We start from the raw sequence: 13501 nt of genomic DNA on the forward strand, positions 1-13501 counted from the left end.
GAGATTAACTTTTATTTAAAGAGAAGTTTAGAACTCCGTAAGCTGTGTACATGTATATTTATATATTTTGTAGATGTATGATAATACCATTCAAGATAAAAAAATAATTAATATGTAGTTTTTGTTCAGTTGAATAATCCACGGCTTCTTTTCGTGGTCTCTGAAATCACAGAATTCAAATTTCCTATAAATTATTTTTCAAAGAAAGATCTTCCGACCCTCGTTCACTTTCTTTATACGTTTCTACAGTGAACTCTCATTTAATTATGGTTAATGAAAAAAGGGATGGATTACTTTTGATTCACCATAAGTAACATCGAAAATATTTAACATAGAAATACTTCGGGCTATCTGCTTATTCGATGCGCAATAAAAATTTGGTGAATAGACACTCAAACTGTCAGAGGTCTTCAAGATCAACCTAAAAAAAGAGCTTTAGGAACGAGAAAAGGATTTTTCACATTTTGAATTTTCATAATTTTAATAATAACACGAATGGGCAGTTTAAAATACGGGAAATGTACGACATTTTTATTTCGAATTTATGAACAACTATAACAGTCATCATTTCGAAAAAAAGAGACAAGACTTGTGCCTAAACTTTTTGTGCGTTCCTTACAACATTTACAAATGCGTTTAACAACTTTGTAAAAAATTTTCTTACTTACGTTGTGTTTTTCATCTCTTGTATCTTCTCTATTTATATATTTATTCTAACGACCACCACATGACAACTGTAGATGTTAGGATAAACAAAAACATCTTCAATCGAACATTTGGTGGCCGTCAGCAATTAGTTTCTACTGCTAGCACTCTGAACCAAGTGACGGCGCAGTCGCTTATGAAACTAACTACATCGAGCCGGTTTAAAAAGACAGCCATTAAACAAAATAGACAATCTTTGAAGAACGAAGTAAGCTTTCTTTTGAGGTCATATCGCAACCCATGACAGTATCTCCTTCCAGACCATGTTGGAAGAACTGGAAGCTATGCTGTACGCACCGAGACACTGGAGTTTCTCTCCTAAACTGAAGTTTAAATATTTTTTGTGGCTTTATATAACAGAGATTTCTCTGTGGTGCAATCATACGTAACAATGCAAAACATTACACAATATTAATCTCCCCCGTAGATTTTCTATATACAAAAATGAAAAGGTCTGGATTTTTTATCTACGATGGTGCAACTATCATTATTTATAAGTTTTTATTTCTTATCTCCCTGGAGATATAAAAATCGATTATAAGGTCTCCCCCGCATCTTTTTAAAAACTTTTGGTAAAACGGAGGAGGGAAGAGAATCTAAACATTCAAAACATTGCAACAGGATCACGTTTGTCACAAAAAAAATAAGACTTGGTTTCCAATAACAAAATTGTTTCGTAACTTCTGTACAACAACAACATTGTTTTTTTAAAAAGAAACCAGATTATAAGAAATATCAAAGATTTAGAAACTTTTAAAACTACTACGACATTTATCGGATGCAAAAAAATCATCGAAATAAAATAATCACTGCGCCAACGTTATTTGTTCTAGCCATGGATTCAACGCACGAGATAATAAATAAACACACTTTCTTTTTTTTAACAGACCTTAACAAAGTATAACAAAAAATAACAGAATTTTAACAAATTCAAAAAAAAATCTAATTATGAAAAACACAAAAGATAAGGGAAGGCGACTTTTTTAAATGTGTACAAAGTAGAAAATACATCCTTTAAAAAGGGATTACTTTTTGCTGGTATCAATTAGTAGCACTAATAACCAAAAATTAATTTCTGCTCTTTTGAAAGGATTTCAAAATTTTCAAAAATAGCAAAAACCTCACGAAAATTAATTTCTATATTTCCTTTTGTTTACTTGGTTGTTTGATGGGAACTCAACCAATAATACCAATGGGAATCAATACTAACCGATATTAACGAAACAGAAAATTTGATTTTGCAATAACATTCATTTCTTTCGTTATGGTGCGGCAAGTGATCAATGTTGAAAAGTTGCGTGGGATCAAATTGAAATCAAAGTATACTATGTGCATAGAAACCAGGTTCTTTAAATAAAAGAATGTCTAGACGTAGGTGAAAGTTGGGCTGTCTATAACTATGGAGTTATATATGGGACAATATTCGTGTATGGTTTTCGTCGCGTCGTAAATGATTTTCGTCGTTTCGTATCTTTCTTCGTGGGGTGGTTTTTGTCGCGTCGTATCTTTCTTTGTGGGGTGGTTTAACGTTTTGTCGAGTCGTATTTGTGTTCGTCGCGGCGTATTTCACTTTGCGGCGTATTTCACTTCGTGGCGTATTTTACTTCGCGGCGTATTTTACTTCGTGGCGTATTTCACTTTGTAGCGAAAATTTTCATGCTTTTTTAACACGAAATATTACTAAATTCGTGTAGCCCTTACAAGAAATCCAAGTCACATGAATAAAGTGCAGTAAAATAAACAAAACCTTTAGTTTAGTGCTAAAAATTATATTCTATTTTTAAGTTAGTGTTACATTTGTGATTATGAAGAAATATTATGTGTTGTGTAAGAATTTTATATAATAATTTATGTTTATGTAGTTGGTTTACTTGATTTTTGATATTTTCATCAGAATCCATTTAAACTACAAAATAGATAATAGATTATACAGTGTAGCATGCTTAAAATGTATAGCTAGCTAGCTAGCTAAATCTATAGCTAAGAATGTATCGTTTATTAAAAGAAAATGACAATAATAATAGCTAGCTTTACCCCAACCTCGATCCCAGGGCTTGTGGCGTTTTTTGATATGAATTTATATGTAATAATTTACATTTATATGTAAATTGATATGTATTTATTGACCTTTCAAAAGCTTTTGATACTGTTAATAATAAGATTTTACTAGAAAAACTAAATGCATATGCTATAGACGGAATTACGTTAAAGTGGTTTGAAAGTTATTTATCTAATCGCACACGGTTTGTCAATGTTGGGAATGGCAAAAGAACTAATAATCTGGCGATAAAATGTGGGGTACCTCAAGGCTCTATACTTGGGCCTCTCCTGTTTTTGATTTACATTAATGATCTTCATTATTCCACTCAAGTTCTAAATCCCATTATGTTTGCAGATGATACTAACCTTTTGTATTCTCATGAAGATCTCAATACACTCTACAGAACTGTAAACAACGAACTTATAAAACTAACAGACTGGTTTAAGGCAAATAAATTATCTCTAAATGTTAAAAAGACCAAATATACATTATTCCACCGAGCGCATAAAAGAAAGAGACTACCAACAATATTACCGGAATTAAAAATCGGAGGCTTCACAATCTCACGTGAAACAGAAACGAAGTTCCTGGGAGTTTTACTAGATGAGAGTCTTACCTGGCGGAAACACATTGAAACTGTAAGTATAAAACTTTCAAAATCTATTGGTGTTCTTTATAAAGCTCGACACCGCCAGTCAGTTTTCAACTTCATATCGTGGTCCATATATCTGAAATAGCATACACAAAATTGATAGATTTGTACTTGACAATGAGCGATCCTTTAAATGTTTTCAAAACAGAGTAAAAACATTTATATTACACAGATTGAACAATGAAGTCTTATACTTTTAGATCTTTATTTATCTTTTGCAGGCATTTGTTATTTAGCATTTTTTACGTAGGTTATTTTAATTCTCTTTTTCATGCATATTTTCATAAACAAGCGTCTTTATAGCAAGAGCATGATATGTTATTTCAACAGGTTCTCAATGATAAGAATAGTTATTTGTTTTCTGTGAGTTTCCTGGTATACAAAGGTGTTTAGTTAGATAGCGTTATTACATATTTTTAATCTTGTAACAATTAAATTTATTGAATTTAATACTGTACTAACACTTTACTATTGTATATACCTTTGTTTACGAAAAATATCTATCTATCTATCCATCAGAATGAAACTCGTACGCGTTTCATCCTCATATAAAAAAGCGCTACAGGCCCTGGGATCGAGGTTGGCTTTACCTAGTAGAAAGACCAAATCCACTAGAAAGAAAGTGAAATATATTGTGTAAAAGCTTCACGAAATTAGTAATTCCGTGTAAAAAAAGCATAACTATTTCGCCTCAAAGTGAAATACCCCACGAAGTGACATACGACACGACGAAACATGAGATCACACCAACATGAGTAATACGCTACGACGAAAACCATTACGCTGCGAAGAAAACCACACGACGAAGAAAGATACGACACGACGAAAACTATTACGAGTCAAAGAAAACCACGCCAAGAAGAAAGATACGACACGACGAAAAGCATTACGACGCGCCAAAACCATACACGAATATTATCCCACATATAACTCCATATATAACTGCTACTCGCCAAGCGCCAACAAATCAAAATGCTTGTTTGTTTTCTTATCACGGGCATTTCAAACACACGCTTAAGTGGAGATCGATCAATTCATCAATAAATAGTAGTTACCTGTGTAGCGCAAAACCAGATAAATTCAAAATTTAAAATGTGTAATATCCAGTTCCAAAGCAAAAACCAAAATCCAGTTACAAAATTGTGTCCAGTAGAATAATCGAAATATGTTCAAAATCCAGAATCGAGTTTCATAATACAAAATAATATTCACAAGGATAAAAATAACAGCTTGGAATCATACAACGTCTCAAACACACTACACTGGCAAACTATTCGCGCATTATTCGCGCATGTTTTCACTCGAATAATTTGCCTGATCGTTTCGGTCGTTAGACCGTAATTCGTAGTGCGGATAGTTGGATTTCGATACAAGATAACAAGACAGAGTTGTGTCTACTTTTCTAGGCTATAAGTTGTGAAAACCTGGTTTCTACTCCTGGTTTTTATTAAAAAGAAAAAGGGCAATTCATATTAACGAAAATTTTCTTTTTCTTACTCAATGAAATAAACACTCACACATAGACTGGTTTCTCCAATATCAACTATTTCAATCTCTTTTCAGAGTGTATAGCTTGAAAGCACTACTTGTTCAGATCAGAGGCATTTACATTTGTTGCTGGATATCTCAACCTGGCCAAAGGAATTAAAAGTTCAATGTCAAACATCGTTTCGTATCACATTAAAGGGCTACGGAACGGCTGTTGGTTTTTGACTTTAGTGACTTACACGAAAGTCGAGCTGATGGCGGCGAAAAACAAAAATGGCTATTTTTTATCTAAGATTTTATTTACCGATACGCCAAATTTCAACTTAACGAGCATAATGCAGCCTTATGAAAATTGTTCGAATTAGCGAAATGTTCGAATTAGCGGAGTTCGAATTAAGCAGCTCAAAATGTAAGACTTTATTAAACTAAACTCAAGGGACTTGGCCATTGGTTCGAAATAACGCAAAGTTCGAATTAAGCAGCATTCGAATTACCGGACATCTAGCTACTGTATAAAAATATTTCGTTTCTGGTGATTTGGTAGTAGGCGAAATCTCCATTAGCTATCATTGAAATGTTTTATTATATTTTTACATTCTCGTCCCCAATTATCCTCTCGTGTTTCGACAAAATCCACCATCTTTATAGCAAATCGTTCCATGTATTATGACGCGTGAATAAATTATCTATGTCAGATGTAAACCAATCACATTAAAGAATTCATCAGCCTATGGACTGTACCAGGGGTTTCTTCGCCGATGGCCTTAGTTCGGTATAAACGTCGTGTGTTTGCGTCGAGATTTTGAAGAATATTGTGTATGGCACTTGTTTGTATAGCAAAAATTGTCAATCAGACAACCAGTGCAAGTGAAATACGCTAAAGAATCGCATAAGTTTACGAAAAAATAAAAAATTGAAAGATATGTTAGGATCTTATAACATTAAATTAAACAAAGCATCCGTCTCAGTCACCCCCAAAATGCCACTGATTCTCGATAAAACAAAACACTTAATTACGTCTTTTTCAACTGCATAAACTCCATTTTTAAGATTACATGATACTTGCTGACGCCATATTAACAACATCACCACACTCGCTTACTGCTCTGAGGAAGGCCAACAGCCTAAAATATTTCCACCCGAAATGTTTTTTTTCAATTTCCGAATAAATGAATAAAAAATAAGAAAAATTAAAAAGTATATACAGTTAGTTATAACAGTTTCATCACCATTTGTGCACGCTTTTTATTTGTGTGCTTTTGTGAGAAGCACCTACAATAGCAGTAGAACATTGTTAACGGAATGAGCAATTTCTGCTACCACGTCTATATATGTATTTATATAGGTAATTATTATTTAATTTCCTGGTGTATTTAAAGCGCATCCTTACTAAAAAATGGAGCATGTCTATGCTTTGCTTTTCACTCTTTATTAAAAACCCACCATTACACAATGTCTTTAAATCAATTTTAAATAAAAAGTTTGAGTTATTAACACGCACTCAATGTAGTTTTAAAAAATTACATGCTGTTTACAAAAACAAGCAACGCTGTGCAGTTGCTGGAAGAAGAGAGCAGTGAATACACAAATGGACTTATTTCTTACACAAATGGACTTATTTCTTACACGAAATGGACTTATTTCTTACACAAATGGACTCATTTCTTACAAAATGGACTTATTTCTTACACAAATGGATTTTATGAACAGATTCTTAAGGTATGTGACGCACTAACCTTTGTTTTTTTTTCCATATTGGAGATAGTTCCATATAAAATGTGAGATACGACAATTGTTCTTGAAATAGTTACCGTCTAAAATTATTTTTTAAATTCAAAATTTCAAATGTTTTTCTTCGACTGACACTACTTTACGTCTTTTGGATTTCGGTATATTTCTGTTTGAAAACGTAAAAGACGGCTTTTAATAATCTGATCTAGTCTGTCAGAGTTCTGAAAAAGTATTTCGTGGGAGAAATGGTCCCTTGTATAAATGTTTACACGATTTCTGGCGGAATAAAACTCATTTTAGAGTTGCTTTGATTTCACTCTTAATTTGTTCATATAAACATGAATTACTAAAAAACTATTGTGCATCTACAAAACGTTGTAGCGATTGTGAAGTTGGCACAACCCCCGACACAAAATATCCTATGCAGACACGACAATATTCTCATTTCGGGGTCTATGTAAAGACTGCCTTTTGTTGAGGGATTTATATCTCGGCTATCCATGTCTGAAATGCTATTTCTACGGTATTTTGTCCGTAGAATAGGTATGAATAGGTCCGTAGTGTAGGTATGAATAGGTATGGAAAGCATAAATGATAGTAGATGGTAAATTACATGCCTAATAATTAAAAGATACTTGATTTGAAAGCTATCCGTTGCCATAGCTTGATCTATTACAATCTACTAATTAATTTTAACACGTCGTTTCTTAATTATCTTTTTTAGTCGTGACAAAGCTGTCCAAAGGAAACCCTGCGACGCAATTCAGTCATTCACCTCTCAAGTCAAATGCAGTGGCTTCTAAGGATGTTGACGGAAATACAAATAGCTATTTATTTCGAGTATCAGGCTTTTGAATGCAGCACGCCTGGCACCTTGGTGGCAAGTTGATGTTTTAAAGAATGCAGTCGTAACTTGCGGTACTCTGATTGTTGCAGTGATCGAGCCGTTAACTTGAAATAATGGCGAAATTCCCTGCTTCAACAGAGTGGAATACATGTGCTTCTATCAAGCAGTTGGGTGTTATAAGTATGCGAAGATTGTGAAGAAGAAATATTTGGAAGAATCATTCGAGTTGTGAAATATCATATAATTCTCCATTTATGTGAAGTTCAATTTTACGCATTCCAATGTGAAAATATTCAGGGGGTTAATTCTTCACAATAGTAACTGATTTCGAACAAAAATTAAAAACTAAAACAGAACAATCACTAAAATGAATTTGTTTTTATTATATAAATTAAAAAACAGTTTTAAATGTTAGATTTAAAATTCATTGAAGAAACTGTCTATGTGTTTAAAAAAGGGACATCCCCCATACCTATAATCTACGCAGGAAAGCAGTCTTTCCGGGAATGCTTTAAAATGTGGAATGGTAAACATAAAACATGTCTCAGAAACTGCTATTAACGCCAAAGAAAAATAGTAAAATTAATAGTAATAATTGTATAACTCATATTGAAAGATACAGCAACAGCCTTCATTTAAGAAGCTTCACTGATATTTCGATAAAAAACGTTGAACGCGCAAAGTAGTTTTTTTATTTTTTATATTTTTTCGTAAGCTTTTGTTACTTGATAAAGGCGCTCTACATAACGTTTTGGATTATAGTGGCATACCGGAAGATGAAAATGTCACCGAGCTGTTGAACGATCCTGACAAATCTAGTCCTTCGTTTAAATTCCGCCAAAAATGTTATGATCAATGCATGCACTCGAAGACATTGCGTTGCCTTGAATTAAAACGTGAACAAATCAGCTAAACCGACTCTGATGAAAAGAAAGAAAATAAAATAACGCCAGAAAGAGCCTTGACAAGAAAGAGAAATGCGAAGTGAATACATAACACCCATATGCTTCTTAACACATTTTTTAACGTACTACCTAAAAGTGGGTATAGAATTTAGTAAGAAACTTAGCCCGAATAAGTTCATCCGTACCGATGTGGCGGCAAATACTCTCAAGCGAAATGCAATCGAGAAAAATGACATACCTCGATTATTAGCGCATGTTTCAGGATTGGATACGTCAACGTTGTCGCTCAAGAAGATCGCTATCAGATTAGGTGGAAGCCGACACAAAGGTCTTTCTATGTGCCAAGCATGCTCAATTAGAAAATTATTCATCAATTTTGATGTTGTATTACGAAAATCAGCTACGGCTTGTGGAGATTAGAGAAGGTGGAAAAAAAAGATATTTCATCTAAGCGCGGCCGAATTGCTCACGGATTGGTAAAGCAAAATCGTCCCAACTACTAAAAAATAACGATGAATTTAAATTTCGAAAGTTCTGTGCAAAAGAAAGAGTGCCAGAGCATGAAAGATTACCTCCAACTAGAGACGCTCTTCTTTATAACTGCAAACGTGTTTCGTATGTTACAGCTTGGAGGAAAGAATACGGAAGGAGAAACAACTTCATTTCTGTACGCTTTAAATGTATTGAATTTTCTATTGTTTTTAATTTCAAAAGAATCAGTGCGTGAGGTGCTCGACCGAGTCTTTTTCGCAAAAAAATGATCAAATTCCATATTCTCCTTTAATAGAGTCTAACTTTTTTCTATTGAAATCTGACTGTAACACGCTGCAGGCACGTGATTATTGTATGGAAAGTGTGCCTAATATAAGTCGGTAAACATTGCTGTTAAAAACTTCAACATTACGTTTGGAAATAAGCGTTTAACCATGATATTAACCTATTTTTGCAGGCTTGAGTATACCACTTTGATCATGAAAAACAATATAGATAGATATGCGCCGGACGAGTGCCGACAAAATGTGTGCTGGATTAATGTTTATTCTAACTAAAGAAATAACTTCTTATAACAGAACGTCGTTTTAAAACGAGATATAAACTTTTTCTTTTTGTTTACAAAAGTGTCGAGCATGTGCTTCTTCGCTAATTATGTTAACATAAAAACAAAAGAAATTTTACCGATTTCAATATGGCTTCTTGTTTTGATAATATTATCAAATTCATCATCAAATTAACTTATTGTTTTTATAACCAATCATAGTTGCGAATTGTTATTTACGAATAATTTAGTCACACAACCGCCAAAATTTCAAATTAAGTTTCTATACAGACACCTGCTAGAACCTCACGCAGTGTTTCAATAGAATTAAAAGAGTTGTTTCTCCTTCCGTATTCTTTCCTCCAAGGTTACAGCGATAATCAGAAGATTTTGTGACGCCTCTGCGCCAATTTATAACGCAAACGGTTATGGTTGGATCCTGCAGGATAGTGATTTGAAAATTGAGTGGATGATTCTTCCTCTAGCACCCAAAGGAGTACTGCAACTAATATCTTGCAACTGTTAAAAATCAAACTACAAAACAAGAATTTGTATTTGCAAATCGAACAGTTTAAACTGCACGGACTTGTTTCATTGCGTTGATTATGATAATATTGACGTTAATTATGAAGAAAGCTCTGCTTCTTCCAACAAAGGAATAGATCTTTCTAAGTAAATTAGTTTTAGCTATGTAATTATTTTTTATCCGTAGGTATAGTAGTGCTTTAGGTTTTCTGTGCGGCGCGTAAGAAAAAGTGACATCGTCAACTACGCTTTACAAGGTGTTAGCTTGTGTTGTGTGGCTAATTACTATTTACTGTCTTTTTAACTTTTGCTTTCCAACACAAAATCTTTTGTTTCGTGTACTTAAAAATAAAATTGATGATTGTGATCTTTTTTCTTATTTTGTGACGTCATCATTAAAGGTTAAAGCCTCAGTAAGCCAAATAAATATAATTTTTTTCAAGATCGTGTAATCACGTTCAACAGCATTTCACATTGTCCTAAAGCTTTCCAGTAAATTGATGCTCTCCAGCTACCTGACCATATGTCCATAACTAATCTCCGACTAAGAAGGTCTATTTGCTCTTATAGCCGTGATAACCCATTACAAAAGAGTTAATTTGTAGGCCTTTTAATCTAACAATTGGAATTTACTTACAGAAGAGAACTTCTTTTAGCTTTACTTCGATCATGTTTTCCATCTGTGCAAATATTTTTTTCCAACCCAAGTGAATACAAAATGGGTTCTTAAACCTCTATCTACATTCTACAGAGAAATGCTCTGGAGGGAAGCATAGCAAATTCGACTCACTGGTTTAGCCCCTTGGAATGCCTTAGGAGAGAGACTACTAATGTATGTTATTGGGGAAATCTGTTAAACCATGTTGTGTTACAGGCGTTAATATCATGCCCTGCCGATACTATGTTCAGCGTAAAAGTTTAATGCTTGGAGAGCTTTTTAAAAAATAGGTACATAAGCTTGATCAAAAATTTGCACGTCAACCCGCATGTAGAGAATCTTAAAAAGCAAATGAATAAGTAAGTAATTAACGGGAAGTTTTAGGTTTTTTGCAAAAAAATCATGACATATAGAAAAAAAAATTCTCTTTCGAATGACATATTTTATATTCCATGAAAATATTTGGAACATCCCTTTTTCCTGGAAAAAGCCTTTTCAGAGGTGTTATATCCTTCACACGTTCGAGAAAATATGTGCAAAATGAGTTACGCATAATTTTTGTAAACATTATACATGATATGAAACTACCGTATAAATATATGCATAATAATATTTTTAGATAGTTTACTTTCACCATCGATATATATATAAATGTTGTCATATAAAAAATCATTAAAAAAAATCAAAGTCAAGGAGTATGCATATAAGCTTTCTCTTGTAACCCTGACTTCTGTCTGGTAATAATTCTGAACGCGTGCACGCATATTCAGCATAAAGAAAAAGTTCACACTTTCATCATCTTTCTGCATACTCAGTTCACACATTTTTAAAACACCTACGAAAATCTTTAAAAACAAATATCTCGTTAGTAAATTTTCGCATACATGCCTTTACGATTGTGGTCTCTCTTTCCGAAAGCTTCCTATTGGCTCATTGAAATTTTCGGTAATGGAAAGCTGAATAAATTATGCACAAAACGTTCCCGGATTTTTTTGTATAAATTACTGATTAGCGAATTATGACGACAGAAAGAAAAAAATATGCATTTTTTTGAATGATTATATATAATTAATTACAAATAATTTCATAACGACGTTGTTACAAAAAAAAAAAAACTGGGAAACTTTTTGAATTAAATTTATGCTGGATGTAATAGTGCAAAAACGAGACGTCTGCGACCACGCGTTCGGAAAAAGAAGCCTTTTAAAAACGTACGGTGAAAAAAAAAAGGGTGTGTGTTTAATTCATTATATTTCTTTTTGGAAAATTAACATCTCACGAAAATAACACCATCAAAAAAGTCTTTCATCAAACATTCAGAAACAAAAAAAAATTAAAAAAATGTAAAAGTATTGATAAATTATAAAGGTTTTTCTGAGACTACTCATCAAGTGAGTTTTTTCCTTTACAGTAACCTTAATGGGTATTCCATCCTAATGGTTTGCTTTTATTCCCCTCTGATTGTAACTATATTACTGCTAGAGATACGCATTTCTAGCAGTTTGGCTGCCACATGAACCGATCGACGGTCAGAGATGGGCTGACAACACTACATTTAAATTGCGCAAGAGTGGGAACTCGAACCTGAAACCTCATGAGTACAAGACAAATGCGCTACCACTACACCATCTTTGCCTTAAATGGGTTTAGTTGATTTTCCTACACCCAAACACAACATTCCACACGCAACCATTTAATCAAGGTATCATTCAAGCTTTGAAAGCTAAATATAGATCACTAGCCTTCGTAAACTTATCTTTTCGTTGGGAAAAATGAACCGATACCCGAATTTTTAATTCGTCGAGCAATGTATATGTTGAAAAACGCATGGGCTGGTATCTCAAATCAAACACTAACCAACTGTTTTAGAAAATCGGGAATCTCGGAGAAGGAAGCTGACAATGAGATAAATGAAGATAATAAATCCGTTTAAATCGCTACAATGAAGCGATGTAGAAGAAGATGCTGCCCAGATCCTGGGCGTTAATCACTAAATTGTAAAAAAGGATTTCCTGCTCAAAACGATGCTGACATCTCACTTGACAATTATGTAGATCTCGTCATCACATGGGAAACTAACATATGCTGAGGTAATCGCTAAAGTAGCCTGAGTCCAAGGAGAAAAGAAGGACGATGAAAACCGAGAAAACGATAGCGAACGGGGTGATTTAATCATGAAAGCAGGAATCGAGAAAGTGCGAAAGGCTATTTTAGCATTTTGAAAGATTCTAGCTTTATTTCTTTTCTTAGGGAGACAATAATGACATCGCTTAAGGACTTAATGTAAATAAATAAATTTGATTTCAGAATTTCAGATTTATTCGTGAAACGATAAATCTTACACTTTTTCATTTGTCTATACTCAAAATGTTACACAGCTGACTAAAAGTGATTTTAAATGCACAATAGCATCGAAAAAAGGACATATAGTGACTATATACATAAAAAATCAGTGAAAAAAGCAATTCTCTATTTCTCGAAAACTCTAAAAGTCGAACAATTTGTAATTCCCCGTGCAATTTCGAGTTATAGTGAAGCTACCATATTTTTTATCCAAATGCCAATATTTTGTGACTTGGGATACTTTAGATCTACTTAGGCTATAGATTGCTTCAATTCCTATATTTTTATCAGGCTACCAGGTACGAAATGGCTTATAAACCTCGGTTGTTTCGTGGTCCTCGTGGTTTGACTTGAGGAAATATATCGCAGGGTTTATAAGCAAAACCGGAGTTTGTTCCGGACAAACTATTCCATGGGCTTTGTAGCTTTAAATTTCCTTTAGAATCTGACAAACCTCAAACTGGTAAAAAATTTAAACGAAAGAAGAATGGTATCGGACATTGGTGTACAGTTTGGGTTGTTTTTTTTCTTTATCGTTAAATGGTCTGAATGTCAGAAAATTATTTTTTG

The 13501-nt window shown here is 33.5% G+C and overlaps 1 protein-coding gene across 1 annotated transcript in view; it reads left to right on the forward strand.

Moving 5' to 3' along the window:
* LOC130636737 (E3 ubiquitin-protein ligase TTC3-like) overlaps positions 1-13501 on the forward strand; it is a 68190-nt gene that overhangs the window by 8662 nt on the left and 46027 nt on the right. The gene's annotated exons all lie outside the window — the stretch shown is intronic.

This window comes from Hydractinia symbiolongicarpus, chromosome 3 (genome assembly GCF_029227915.1).
Source record: "Hydractinia symbiolongicarpus strain clone_291-10 chromosome 3, HSymV2.1, whole genome shotgun sequence".
Classification (NCBI taxonomy): domain Eukaryota; kingdom Metazoa; phylum Cnidaria; class Hydrozoa; order Anthoathecata; family Hydractiniidae; genus Hydractinia; species Hydractinia symbiolongicarpus.